Raw genomic sequence first — 15,497 nt, 5'->3', positions numbered from 1 at the left:
CGGCAGTTCTGGCCAGGTTCATGTCTGTGCGGAACGGGCGTGGGTTGGGTTACGTGTTTATAAAGGGAAAACGAACGCATCTCTCGCACTGCTGCAGAGCAGTTTGAGCCTTAGCAGAAACTTCGTTTGAACTGGCTTTCTGCCGGCTGTGTCACAAACTGCGTTGTGACTGAGCAGGAGTCCGAGTCGCAGTGAAGTATTCTGAGCTTTAACCGAATAAACTGGGTGTTTCGGCAGACCTCAGTACAAAATTGTGGAAGCTGTTGTGAAGTGCTCAGGGGACGGATGGAGCGTTTGAAAACTGGAAGTGACCGTGGCAGGAATTCAGGCTTTAAGCCACCTCTGATGGAACAGTTCTTGCAAACACTGAAGTGCCAGGGAGCTGGCACCTGCCCGCTGTCGGTGCAGCGTGACTGAGGAGCTGGTCAGCCATCTCGCCCTCAGCGGTCTTCCGTCTGCGGCAGGCTGGCTGTGGTCGCGTGCTCTGGGTTACAAAACTGACTCTTAAGTTTAAAGCAAAAAACCAAACCACACAACAGAAAAAAAAGTGTCTCCATAATGAAGGTTGCATCTCTTTGCAAAGAACACAGGCGTCTTGCTGCAGAATTACCAAGAAGCCAAACCCCTCTTCTTCAGTAGGGTTTGTCCTCCTCTTCTGGCCTGTCGCTTTGCAAGTCTGGAGGAGCGGCTCTTCCTACTGACAAGAAGCCCTGGGAGACCCTGGCACCTCACCCACGTGGTGAATCGCTGTGGGCCTGGGCTGCACAGCAGTTCAAGAGGTGAGTCCCAGCTGCCCGCTCTGCTCCCGGTCACGCTTTCTGTGATTGCACAGTCAGCAGGTCTGGGGGGCTGATCTAACCTCGCCCCCCTCCAAAAAGGTGATGGTGCCTTGGAAAGAGAGGGAATAAATGGCAGGATGAGCGGAAGGCTGGGACTGTGCCAGGCCTGTTTAGACTGTGGAACGCACCTGAAGGGAATGACTCACAAAACATCCTTGTTTTGTCATTCACTGTGCCCATTCATGCAGCTGGAGTGTGAAGGCCTGATGGAACAGTTTGATGCAGCCTGTCCGTGGCAGAATGTTATTTAACCTTGTCATGCTGTAAGTAAAAAGCAATTCTTTATTATGTGATACCAAACAGGTAACACAGCACACACCGCCTGCACGTCTCCTCTCCCACTCCCAGCATACTGTGAGGTATGTGGAAATGGCAGTGCAGCCTCTCTGGCCCTGTCAGAGGCAATGGTTACACCTCACTGCTCAAGTGGCCGCAGAGGTTTGGGCTTGCCTGTTAGATACACCTCCCCTTTGCCTGGTGTGGCTGTCTCCTCAACTGTGCTGACTTAGCTGTTCGTGTTGCCTACCTCTGTTCATCTTTTTAGGCATATTTAGAAAATCTGGATTATTTCATAGGTTTCTTTTGCACAACTGAGAGATCAGTAAACTGTTGGGGAGGTAGAGGGCAAACATGAGTTGCTGAAGTTGCTGTGGAGCTCTAAGATACTAAACTAGGTCTGCTGTTTACAGGCAAGTGTTAACCAGCCTGGCCATCCCAAAGGCTTTAAACTAAAGTTGCAGGGGGAGAGGAACCTCAGTCCATCCTGCTCCTACCAGTTTGATGCCAGTGCCAGCAAGAGATGCCCAGAGAGGGATTTCAGGTGAGCAGGAGAGCACCTGAAGAGCACCACAAAGGAATTCCAGCCATTCCAGCCGGTAAGTCAGCTTCATGGGGGCCCAACTTCAATGCCTCTATGCAAACACGTGTAGCACAGGGAATAAACATGAGGAGTTAAGAGACATGTGCATGCCTGCAGGGTTATGATCTTATTGGCATCATGGAGACAGTGGTGGGATGGCTCCTATGACTGGAGTGTTGGGATGGAAGGATGCAGGCTCTTCAGGAAAGACAGACAGGAGAGACAAGGAGGCGATGTTGCTCTCTATGTCAACGACCAGGTGGAGGGCATGGAGCTCCTCCTCAGGATGAATGAAGAGCAATGGGAGAGTTTACAGGAGAGGACCAAAGGGAGGGAAGGGACAGGTGACATTATAGTGGGGGTCTGCTAGAGGCTGCCCAACCAGGTAGTCTAAGCAGATGAGGCCCTCTATAGACAGAGAGGGGCAGCTCATGTTCACAAGCCCTGCTCCTCACGGAATTTCAGCCACCCCAATGTCTGTTGGAGGGACTACACAGCAGGGCATAAGCAATTCAGGAGGTTCTTGGAACACATTGATAACTTTCTTTTCCAAATGGTAGAGGAGCCAACGAGGAGAGATGCTATGCTGGAACAAGGAGGGGCTGGTGAGACATATGAAGCTCAAAGACAGTCTTGTCTGCAGTGACCATGAAACAGTAGATTTCAGATCCTTAGGCCGTTGAGGAGGGTGCACAGCAATCTCATTATCCTGCACTTCAGGAAAGCAGAATTTTGCCCATTTCAGGGATCTGTTGGTAGGGTACTATGGGATAAAGCCCTGGAGGGAAGAGGGGCCCCAGAAAGCCGGTTAGTAGTCAGGGATCACCTCCTCCAAGCTCAGGAGTGATGTGTCCCAACAAAGAGGAAATTGGGCAAAACCACCAGGAGGCCTGCATGGATGAACAAGGAGCTCCTGGACAAACTCAAACACAGAAAGGAAGCCTGCATAGTGTGGAAGCAAGGAGGTAGCCTGGGAGGAATACAGAGAAATTGTCTGAGAAGCCAGGGATCAGGTTAGCAAAACTAAAGTCCTGTTAAACCTGACCAGGGACAACAGGAAAAACTTCTATAGGCTCGTCATGATAAAAGGAAGACTATGGAATATGTGGGCCCTCTCCAGAAGGAAGCAGGAGACCTGGTTACCTGGGACATGGAGAAGGCTGAAGTACTTAATGACTTTTTTGCCTCACTCTTCACCAGCAAGTGCTCCTGCTGCACCACCCAAGTCACAGAAGGCAAAAGCAGCAACTGAGAGAATGAAGAAATACCTGCTGTAGGAGAAGATCAGGTTTGAGGCCATCTAAGGAACTTGGAGGTGCACAAATCCATAGGACCTGATGAGATGCGTCCCTGGGCCCTGAGGGAACTGGCAGGTCGAATGGGTAAGACACTATCCATCATATTTGAGAAGTCATAGCAGTCTGGTGAAGTTCTCACTGACTGGAAAAGGGGAAACATAACTCCCATTTTTAAAAAGAAAAAAAAGGAAGACCCAAGGAACTAAAGGCTGGTCAGTCTCACTTCAGTGCCCAGCAAGATCACGGAGCATATCCTCCTGGAAACTATGCTAAGGCACATGGAAATTAAGGAGGTGATTGGTAACAGCCAGCATGGCTTCACTAAGGGTAAATCATGCCTGACAGATTTGATATTCTTCTGTGGTGGCATTACAGCGTTGGTGGATAAGGGAAGAGCAACTCATGTCATCTACCTGGACCTCTGCAAAGCATTTGACACTGTCTCGCATGACATCCTTTTCTCTGAACTAGAGAGACATGGATTTGATGGATGGACCACTCAGTGGATAAGGAATTGGCTGGATGGTCGCATTCAGAGAGTTGCACTCAACCCAATGGCTCGGTGTCCAAGTGGAGACCAGTGACATGTGCCATTCCTCAGGGACTGGTATCGGGACTGGTGCTATTTAACATCTTCGTTGGTGACATGGACAGTGGGATTGAGTGGCAGCCTCAGTAAGTTTGTTGATGACACCAAGCTGGTAGTATGGTACACTGGAAGGGTGGGGTGCCATCCAGAGGGACCTTGACAGGCTTGAGAGCTGGGCCTGTGTGAACCTCATGAAGTTCAACAAGGCCAAATGCAAGATCCTGCACCTGGGTTGGGGCAGTCCCAAGCACAGATACAGGCTAGGCAGAGAACAGATTGAGAGCAGCCCTCAGGAGGGCTTGGGGGTGCTGGTTGGTGAGAAGCTCAACATGACCCAGCAATGTGCACTTGCAGCCCAGAAAGCCAACCAAATCCTGGGCTGCGTCAAAAGAAGCATGACTAGGAGGTCAAAGGAGGGGATTCTTCCCCTCTACTCAGCTCTTGTGAAACCCCACCTGGAGTGCTGTGTTCAGCTCTGGAGCCCCAGCATCAGAAGATCATGGACCTATTGAAGTGAGTCCAGAGGAGGGCCATGAAAACGATTAGAGGGCTGGAGCACCTCTCCTATGAAGACAGGCTGAGAGAGTTGGGGTTGTTCAGCCTGGAGAAGGAAGGTTCTGGTGAGACCTTATTAAGCAGCCTTCCAATACCTAAAGGGGGCCTGCAAGACAGTTGGAGAGGGACTTTTTACAAGGGCTAATGGCTTTAAACTGAAAGAGGGTAGATTTAGATTAGATATTAGGAAGAAATTCTTTACTGTGAGAGTGGCGAGTCACTGGAACAGGTTGCCCAGAGAAGCTGTGGATGCCTCATCCCTGGAACTGTTCAAGGCCAGGCTGGTTGTGGCTTTGAGTAGCCTAGTTGGCCTAGTGGAAGATGTCCCTGCCCATGGCATGTGGGTGGAATTAAATGATTTTAAGGTCCCTTCCAACCCAACCTATTCTATGATTCTATGAAAATGCTGGTGGCTATAGACACACTAAGCATTTTTGCTTTCAGCTCCGTTTTCAGTGGTTGTAGTTTCTATACCAATAAGTATGTATATTTATTAGTCACCTAATAAATACTGACCTATTTATTTATTATTTTCACTCTTTAAATAAGCAATTCTGTGCACAGAAAAGTAATTAAATAATTTGGCTTTTTTTTTTTTTCTTCTCTGGGTAGATTTTCTGATAATCAATGAAGAGAACAGGTAGCCTTTCCTTGTTTAAGTCTATGAATATAGTTTCTTTCTTTTACTCATCTGTATATTCAATGAACTTACAGGAACTTAGTACTTCTGAGACATCTAGCTCTCTGCCATTTTTGCTTGAAATTGGCCACTAGGACTTAAAAGTTATTGGATGGGAGCATGGAGTAGACAGACATGAATGTGCTATCCTCTTTTTCTGAGGAAACCTGACTGTAGAGTCTTTAATAACCACAAGCAGTCTGAGTTTGCATTGGTATTTTTAGACACTATTTACGTTTGAAGTGCTGTAATGTAACCCAGTTTTATATTGCATCTGGGGACTGGTTCTAAGCTCACAGGGAAGAAGTAGAAGATAAGCAGGGAGAGGCAAAATTGAAGAGTATTTGACCGCAGCCTGCAGTCCTCCAGTATGTCTGTCTTCAGAGGCCTGCTGATTTCAGTGGGGTTTCCGCTGAGCATAGCAGACTGATGAAATTGCAGAGCTGGGACTGTAATTGTTTCCAGCATGTGCACAAGGAGAGAAGACATCAATGTGATTCATGCTCTTTAGGGGAAAAAAAAACCCCAAACCCCAGTCAATTCAAGGAACATAACAAGGGGAAATTTTAAAACAATAAAGACATGGGGCTAGCATTGCAGAGATGTGGAATGGAGTCTGAGGTTAGACAGCCACAGACTGATGTATGTCTGTCCTTTTCCTCTGTACTTCCTTGGTAGGGAATGAACACAAGATCTGGATGATTGAGTGGATCCCAAGCACACACAGTTGACATTTTCAGTTCCTTGAAGACAGCTAACAGAAAGAAAATATGCACATGGCGTAAATCAGTTGTCAATATGAGGCAACTTCTTTGAGATTAATTAATCCCCCAAACAAAATCTTTATTCACAGGGGTATAGAGAAAATAACCACACTTAAATTATTATTAAAGCCAAGGACATGACAGGCTTCCTGGCCAGACAGCCTGTTTCAGTTACCTTGTCTCTTATGAACCTCATAACCATGCCCCATTACTACCCTAAAAAAACATGGCATGCACCCTCTGCCACATGAATGAGAAACCCTGGTGTCAGTGATGGAAACACATCTGCATGCACTGGCAGAACAAATGGTTCCATATGTTCTCGGGGGACAGCAGGACACCAATAGAAGGTATGTGCTGTGTTATTTCCTATTAGTCTGTGGGGAGGGGTCTGGGACGTGAGGACTTTCTTAGTGGAAGTTCTTAGTAGGACATGTAAGTGGCAACATGTGGCATGGTCATTTCCTTTGCCTGAAGAATATGCACTGTGGGATTTAATTCCTGAGTAACTTTTCTGTCTTTGACAGAATTAGTAGTTGCCTCCAACTTGCCTGTTTTATAGAATCAGATATGTATGTTGGCAATGGAGAGAAGCAGGATGAGATATAGTAAATGAGGCTGAAGAGGAGTCTGGGAAGGAAGGAATAGTTTGCAGCTATTTGTAGAAATAAGGAAATGGGGCCATAACAGCTGGGGACAGTGATGGAAAAAACACCTCATTTGTGTAAGGAGGCTTTGACAGTGAAGTAGATTTCAGGTATGAGGTACACCTTATTTTTTATACTCATTATAGTGGATTAAAGACATATCATGATTTGGGGGAGAATTTTCTTTTTGAAAACTGTCAGTAAGCTGATACATCGAGTGATAACTAAGACTTTAATGATAACAGATTATCATTAAAGGTTAATGCTTCCAGACTGTACTATGACTAGCAAATGCTGTTTTAAAGTATCTGTGCTTTATGACTTTATACCTCTAATTCATAGGACAACCTGGACAAGCAGTAAGTCTTACAGATCACTGTGCTCCACTATCAACTCAAAGTCTTGGATTTGGAAATCTATCATGCTTTATCCTTAGCCTGTCTGTATGTTTGATGTCGTGCTCCTGAGAGGATTGGATTTTGATCCTTTGTTACTGTAGACTTTTTGCTTAGATTGTAAACTGTGTAGAACAAGAATGTACGCTTATCTATGCCTGTAAAGACTTACACAACTTTATAGCTTATAAATACCTAGTGTATGAGTACTAGAAGTACATTTGCATTTCTGTGGACATTTTTAAAAACTCAGCAGTGAAAATGTGAATCAATATTCAGATAAGGAATCTGCATCCCTTGGTTCTGTCAGTGACGGCTTTTCCATTCTCTAAGGTATAAAGTTAAGCGTCAATTAGTTATGGTTTAACCCTATCTTCTGGGAGGTCTGAAGGGGGAAAAAATTTCTGCAGTGAAAAATAAAACATGATATGAATATAGCTGAGCTTGACTTCTACAACAGAATTGTACAGGTTCTTTCACACATCACCCCCCTTGTGTTAAAAAGGAGAAAAAAACAAAAGCAGTTTTGGACATTAAGGAATCTCAAAGGTTCATCTTGCTAACCAAAATGGTGGAAGAGGGCTGGACAGCCATAGCTTTTACAGGAGGAAGTGGTAAAGTTGGCTCTCAGTTCTTCCAGTTCTGCTGTGGCTACCACAGTCACTTCAAAGTGATTGGAGATCTCCCAGCAGTGGACAGCCATAGCTTTTACAGGAGGAAGTGGTAAAGTTGGCTCCCAGTTCTTCCAGTTCTGCTGTGGCTACCACAGTCACTTCAAAGTGATTGGAGATCTCCCAGCAGTGTTTCCAGGTGTGCAAAGAAATTTACCATATAGTCTCTGCACTTGACTCCCCTTCTTACTTGAGAAATAACAAAGCAGCAGAGAGGAAATAGTGACTTCTTATCACTGAGTAATAATTCTGTGGCCTCTGTAGTCTGGCCAACACATGGGGATGTTACTGCCCAGTAAAATAGGGTGTGAATTGACACCAGACTGGGAATTCCACATTGGTGTCTCTTGAAGACATTTTTAGAGTATGCTGAAGGCCCGTTGGTTAATTTTTGAAATAAATTTATCACAGTTAGCAAGAAGTGTGACTTTCCCATTATTTGGAAACCAGTTGATACTTTACTTGCTGCCTTTCCAAGCTAAGCTAAATTCCTAAGTTAACTGAAACTGACTTAAATTACAGCTAAATGTTTTCACCCTGGTTGTAAGCAGTTGAGCTGTTCGACTTTGTTTAGTAGTGGAACATGTCCTTTAAGTATGCGTGGTCATATTTTTTGCAGACGAGCCTGAAACTTTACATGCAGTAGCTTACTCTCTATGTAAATGGCATAGAGTACTGCAGCTGAGGGACTTGTGTACAAGGAGGAGTTATGACTAAGATAGGTAGATAATTCCATACTACAAGTAGCTACATACATGAATTTCCTATAGGGAAAAGCTGTGAAGACTCTGCAGTTTGAAAATGGAATAAACTTCTAGCAGGGTGTCATTTGCTGCACTGTAAATTCCTAACCTAGCTTATACACAGTCTTCTGTAGGGTGATTGTATGCCCAGATTTTGCCAGATGTATGTTCTCTTTTATTCTGGCTACTTTGTACAGATTTATTTTTAAGGACATCCTTTATGTATCAGGGGTGTCCAGGTACCTGTTAGATCTAGAAGGCTGAAAACCCCCAGCAGACTACAAATCCTGTGTGTAACCACAGAGTGCTTGAATTATGAGCTCAGGACCAGCTGACTTCAAGTATGTTTGTTGGCTGAAGAGAATTTCAAAATGGAAGAAGATTATACAGGAGCTGTGTGTGAGCTACACACTGAGACTGCTGGTACTGATGTTGACATACATAAGTAATTAGGGATGAGAACTAACCAAAACAGGATGTTTAACTGGTGTAACTTGAAGAAAACTCACAGGCCAAACCTGCCTCAAACAAGAGTTTGTGAATGGATGCACATGCCAGACACATGATGAGTGTAAGTATGTGAACCACCTACAAAGCAAACTGTGGACACAGCACATATAATATTCACATTGTTTTGTAAAGGGAATTGTGGTTTCGATGGCAGCCTCACTGTGTGTTATTGTGTGATTAGTGTTTCAGTGTTTGCTATGTTGTTTGAATTAAAGAAAACCTGAATGATTCTGGTATTGAGTCAAGTCTGTGGCTTCGGTATTTAAGCCCCTAGAAGGTGTGAAAAACATGTTGGGAGAAAGCACCAGCACAGCAGAAATATTCTTGTCTACTGGCTGGCTATAAAACTCCTTGTGGTCTTTTGTTGATTTTTCTTTTCGCTTCACAGCTGTCTGGGAATTCTGAGGTCTGAAGCAGTGTTGTCACTGGGTTTGGGGTCTTCAGACTAATGGAGTCTCCTGTTCTGGTGGAGAACTACTGCTTCCAAGTAGATAGCTCTGGGGTCTTTAGTTTTATCAGCCCTGGCTCTTTGGTCTGCAGTGATTGCAATGAGTTATCAGATGGGGGAAAAGGCTGAAGCAAATAAGGGCACAGTCTGTTTTGAGTAGTGATTTGTGCTTGTTCATTACCTGCTGGTTTCTCAGACTGTTGTCCATCACTGCACAACAGTTTTGCAGGGTAGGACATGGTAGAGTTGTCCTGTATTAGAAGCAAGGTAGTCAGCAAATGAGTCACTAATTTGAGCACAGAGAAATAAGGACTATTCAAGCAGAAGAATTTCTTACACTTCTAGGACCACTTCTCTGGAGATCTCTAGGTCTTTTACCACTACAGACCAAACATTCAAGTGGTTCTGGCCTGCTAAAAAAAGTTGTCCTTCAAAACAGCTCCAGTTGTTCTTCTTCACTTCTGGGCAGGCTTCCTCATAATTATGCGCTATAGTCTCCAGCCCCTTATCTGTCTGGTTTCCTGCAACTGCATTCCTTTAGTCATGAGCTATTAAAAGGTCTCTTGTGCAAAACTTCTAATCATGTTAGAGCTTCTTTGTGCATATATAGAGAGGGTGCAACTCAGGTGGTGAGAGGGAGGAGAGGGAACTCAGACAGAGCCACTAGGCTGTCTGTGCAAGATAGCTATGATAGCAGTGCAAGACAGTAATTTCCTCAGAAGTTTTCTGATGTTAAGCATTCAGGGCATCCTGCCTCTTTGCTGCTTCCTGGGGGAAATAAAATCCAGGATCACACCAGAGCTCCAGCTGATAACAGGACAAGGCAGCATAGCACATAAACCGGGAACCGAGCCTGCTAGTTAGGTGCTCTGTCTTCTGGAAGTGGACCAAGCCCAGCATGGTGGGTTGACCCTAGCTAAATGTGAGGTGCCCACTAAAGCTGCTATATCACTCCCTCAACCAGACAGGGGAGAGAAAATGTAATGAGAGGCTTGTGGGTCAAAATAAGGACAGGGACTCACTGATCACCATTATGGCCAAAACAGACTTGGCTTGGGGAAAAACTAGTTTAATTTATTACCATGAAAATCAGAGTAGGATAATGAAAATAAAATGAAATCTTAAAAAGACCTTCTCCCCATCCCTTCCTTTTTCCCGGGCTTAATTTGACTCTTGAATTTATCTATCTCCTCCTCCCCCTCAGTGGCACAGGGGTCGGGGCGTGGGGGCTGCGGTCAGCCCCTCACACACTCTCTGCTGCTCCTGCCCCCTCAGGGGAGGCTCCTCACGCTCTGCCCTGCCCCAGCGTGGGGTCGCTCCCACGGGAGACAGTTCTCCACTAACTTCTCCAACGTGAGTCCTTCCCATGGGCTACAGTTCTTCATGAACTCCTCCAGCATGGGTCCCTTCCACGAGGTGCAGTCATTCAGGATCAGACCGCTCCAGCATGTGTCCCCGACAGGTCCTGCCAGGAGCCTGCTCCAGCGTGGGCTTCCCACAGGGTCACAGCCTCCTTTGGGAACATCCACCTGCTCCACCGCTAACCTCCACGGGCTGCAGGGGCACAGGCTGCCTCACCATGGGCTTCCCCACGGGCTGCAGGGGAATCTCTGCCCTGGTGCCTGGAGCACCTCCTGCCCTCCTTCTGCACTGCCCTGGGGGTCTGCAGGGTTGTTGCCCTCACATAGTCTCACTCCTCTCTCCAGCTGCAGTTGTGCAGGGGTTTTGCTACCTTCTTAAATACACCACAGAGGCGCTACCACTGCTGCTGATGGGCTCAGCCTCAGCTAGCAGTGGGTCCATCATGGAGCCAGCTGGCACTGGCTCTGTCAGACATGGAGAAAAATTCTGGAAGCTTCTCACAGAAGCTTTCCCACTACAAAAACCTTGCCATGCAAACCCAATATTCCCAGCTGCACAGCAGCATTTTTTAAGAGAGGTGACACCAAGCTTCTAAGATGTCAGGAGAGCAGAATGCATCCACATGAGTAGGCTGGTGGATCAGGAAGAGGTGCGGTACAGGAAGGCACCTGCTAATGTGTTATGAACCAAAGGCAGACCCACACAGACATAACTACTGTATATTTGTTTGAGGTTGAATTACTGTCAGAGCATCTTAGTCACTTATTTGTTGCATCATTGTAATAAATTACACATTGAAGACACAGATCCTTCTACATCCCTTGCTTTATACTAGACTAAACTACCTGTGTGTACAAAAGCTATAAGGCATGTTTTCTAGAGAAGCACCTTGGCAGCACTGAATGTGAACATGACAAAATAATTGAAATGGCTCAGAAACACCTAGTAGGAGCATCCACACAATGTCTGAGGTGCAGAAACCTTGAAAGTTTTATATGTTGGAGACTTCTTTAATAATCAGAGGATAAGGTCTATACAGAGAGGTAGTTTATTTTTATTTTTTTTTAGTTAAACCTAGCAATATTACGTGGAAAGATGGCAAAAACGTCTTCCTTCTGAAGCCTAACTTGGGCAGCAGGTGGCGCTATGCTCTCAGTGAATCAGCGCTTGGCACTCACTCCGGAGGGACATCACTCTGGAAGTGGAACTACAGGTGAGATGGAAATAGCAATTAGTCTCGTCTGCACCTTTTGTTAGCAGATTAAAAACTGCCCGGGATTCCGCACACATAGGTTTTTTTCTGTATTCCTCCGTGCTATGCGTATATGGTAAAATAAATACTGCATTTTGTCACTGAAGAAATCCATGCAAATCAGATGCCTACTTGATGATTACTTGTATTCTGAGTAGTTAACATTCAAATTTACTGATTACAGATTGCAGGATAATAGTTAATTGTGTAATTGTTGCAGCTTCTGAGATGGCAAAATTCAATGCACTGTGGTAAGCCCATGCTTTTTAAGGACACTAAAGGAATTTTCCAGTAGCAAAACCCTAAACCAGCTGTTTAGAAAGGCGAGAAACAGAATTGTTTCTCAGGACCTGAGTGGATCTTGTTTTATTCCTGCCTCCCTCCTCACTGTTGGTGAAAATGTTAGACTTAGGATGAATTCAAATGCCAGGGCCCTGGAGAAGTTTTGATCTCTTCCTCCTAATGATTTTACAAACACAGATAGTGGTTTCAAGTGGAGTTCCAGTTCTCTAGGAAGGGTTGTGCTGGGTCTGTTGCGATGAGATGTCCAATTTGTGGCAGTACAATTTAGTGGAAGAGGATGACATGCCTACAGGCAGAGCTTCTATTGAGAGACTTTGAGAAACTTGAGGATCAGACATACAGAAAACTCGTGGACTTCAGTGACAAGAAGTGTGTCAGAGTGCAGGCCGGTAACTTCTTTGGCCCAGCACTGGAACAAGCTACCTGGAGAGGCCATAGTGTTTCATCCACAGGGGCTTGTGAGCCTGGCCAGGTGAAGCTGTGGCTGACCTTATCTGGTGTTGGCGTTAGTCCACTCTGCGCAGAAGTCCTTTCCTGCCGATACCCTTTGATCAACGCTACTGTGGCTTAGTGCTAGTTGCATTAGATCTATAACATATACTACAGTTAAATTAAATATATGCACTGATCAATGAGGTACAAAGTTATTAGACACAGTACCCTAACGATACTGCCTTCTGTCCTCTTTGGATACCCTTAACTAGGTTCAGCTGCTCTATGCCACCCAACCATGTTATGCCCCTCTCTGCTGCAGGTGGAGAGAGACCCTGCAGCGTCATTGTGACTGTGCCCTGGTGCACTGACATAGGGAGGGTGCAGGACATGGAGGAGAGCTACCACTGTGTTTATGTGGGCCTGGAAGGGGAGTAAGTCTTGTAGGGAGGGCAGAAGAGAAGAAAAAGGGGGTGTGTATTACACCAGGTTTTCTATTGAGGTAAAGTCCCATATCGATCAAGAGCAGTGAGATCGCCTAAGAAAGGGGTTAGCAAAACGTAAAAGTGAAAGATGCTCCAAAAATGTTTGGGTTGCTTCTATTACGATACCTATTTGGTATCTGTACATCCAAAAACTCAGACTGTATTGCTCACCACTAATGCGTTCTACTGCGTTGCCAAACTAGGTCTGGCGCATTGTTCACTGCTGGCAAATTGTTACTGATTTTCCATTATTTTAAAACAGGACTGTGATCCTAAAAGTTAGCAATCTGCATGCAGGTAGTCTGTTAAGAAGAAAATAACCTAAACCAATGTCAAATACAGACTCCTTAGTGCGGGATGGAGTGGATGTGGGATGTGGAAGAAGGAGGTATGAATTAGGCTCCTTAGGCTCATTTCATTTTTATCATAAACTTTGATTACAGAAGAGGCATGCTTTTTGGAGCAGTAAAGAAGCCAGTGGATACAAACTCTTCCGCTGGTCCTTATAAAATGAAACAAGAACATGTGTTAGGATTACAGCATGTATGCAAACAAGACCCAGAGTACATAAAAGGCAGACTCATTTTCTAGTCCAGAAAATTGAAGATAGATGGATATCCATTTTTTCCTTGGATTTCACAAGAACTGCAAAAGGAATACCCTGTGGTTTAGGCAATAACATAGATAACAGTATATTGAAATATCCCCAGAGGATTAAACTTTGAGGATACTGTTTTGTTTTCAACAACACTTGTCTTTCTCTTGGACAATAGTGTGTAAGAGCTTGCAGATGCTTTCAATAAAAATTGATAGTGGGATGCAGGTGAATGCATTACTCTAAAGACTGAGGATGAGGCCAGTTCTATCTGACATATAATTTGCAGCTGTTCGGATTCAGCCTTGGGAGTGTTCCATCTCCGTCACTTGGTTAGCATGGTTTTGGCTAGCATGTTATATTTGGAGAGCTGTGTCTCTGTTGCAAAGTATTTGAAGACCTCCTAACATAAACACTACTATTAATATTTATAGTCCTTATGTTCTTAGGTTTGGAGAAAAAAATCCATTCTGTCCATAAAAGTGTAAGTCTTGTGATGTTTGTAACAAGCTGCTTGTTTCAAATTCTCTTATTATTATGTGTTTATATTGCTGTAGTCAGTCAAGTTTAATTTCATGCTGTTAGATATAGTATAGACATATTCTAAGTGACAGTTTTGATTCCTAGATGTGTCAGGATATCTGGCAGTGCAGAAGAATGTTTTTTTTACTTTCAATAGCAGGAGTCATGCAGAGTCTCAAGTTTAATTTAACCAGTGCTTCTTTGTGGGATCTAAAAAGGAAAAATTCATGTTTCCAATGCAGAAACATTGCAGAGAATGTACAGGCTATTTTTCTTCCAGCACTGCGCAAGTGCATTTTCTCTCTCTTCTTGGTAGTGTTTGTACTCAGGATATTTCTGCGTGCTCTGACCTCTTTGACCAATCCATTGCACAAGCAGAATCAGATATGCTTTCTGTCCAGATTGCTTTCCTTCTGCCATAAGAGGACACAGAGTCTGAAAGCAAAAGGAAGGGAATGCATTAGCGATTAGGCTGATATGTACAGTCAGAAATATTAATCCCCTCCTTAATCTTATCACAGTTATCTCAATCATCAAACACAAACCTTTTGAGAGGCGACATGAGAACCCTCCAGGCTTTGGACACAGATCACAGTGAGAAGCCATTCAGCCGGCTACTCACTTCCACACTTCCACCAAGAGGTCTGGTGTTTACCAAGGATAATGTTCTGTGCTGTGCTACTCCACCCGTAATTCTGGATGCCCCAGTCTTGTAGTTGGCAGCACACCAAACCAAGTTTTTTCTGTCTGGTTTAAGGGGCCTGCTGAAATGCTAACCACTGGAGGGGTCTTTAGAGAAGAGTGCTAATGGCTGCAGCAGGACAGGGCTTAACTGGAGAACTAGGGTATGTTATTGATGATCGTCCTCACTTGATTTCTGAGGAACTATCAGTGATGGTGGAGTGATCATGTTTTTCATGGGCAGGCTGATGAAAAATTTCCCAATTTTTGAGTCCTGTCTAAGCCTTGGGTCACGTTTATAGTTTATGCTGGGTTTCAGATAAATACAAGTTATGGGGTCATGAGCTTCACAGAGCTGGAATGAATTTTACCCTCCCAGCCATGATGTATCTAAAACAATTTGGAAATACTTTCTAGGGTTTTAGTAGATATAGTGTAAACCTTTTTCAAATGTTGGTGTTCAGTAAATCTGAAGAGCAGTAGTCAAACTAACCATTTAACTGGGTAGTTGACCTTAGAATTGTAGACTGTAGCCTCTGGGTTTCTCTACGACACTGTTAGGACTGCTTTCTTTTACCTGATCATTGAGATGTTCGGGTGGGGTTTTTTTTAAATAGCTGTGTTTCTGCTCAGGATTTACTAAAAAACAAGGTATGGTGTGAGAAGTAGTACAGAATTTGAAACAGGACCCAGAACGAATTGAAGAGAGGAACTTTTAGGTTTTCAGTGCCAGTATAGGAAATGTTTCAGGACAGAAAAGAGCCTGGGATTAATATTACTTCTTAGAAACAGAAGTTATGAGATCACATTATGGTGCCATTTTGAATGGAATTGTAAAGTAAATTTGCTGTAGTCATTCTGATTTTTT

The 15,497-nt window shown here is 44.5% G+C and overlaps 1 long non-coding RNA gene across 1 annotated transcript; it reads left to right on the top strand.

Moving 5' to 3' along the window:
• The first annotated feature begins 7 nt into the window (after nt 1-7).
• Nucleotides 8-8,778, top strand: LOC129782792 (uncharacterized). The gene is made up of 2 exons (XR_008744911.1): nt 8-1,102; nt 1,529-8,778. It is a non-coding gene; the product is annotated as an uncharacterized LOC129782792 (long non-coding RNA).
• Nucleotides 8,779-15,497: the final 6,719 nt, after the last annotated feature.

This window comes from Falco peregrinus, chromosome Z (assembly GCF_023634155.1).
Source record: "Falco peregrinus isolate bFalPer1 chromosome Z, bFalPer1.pri, whole genome shotgun sequence".
Taxonomy (NCBI): Eukaryota; Metazoa; Chordata; class Aves; order Falconiformes; family Falconidae; genus Falco; species Falco peregrinus.
The sequence above is the reverse complement of the archived record's forward strand: the minus strand, read 5'-3'. Positions and strand labels throughout refer to the sequence as shown.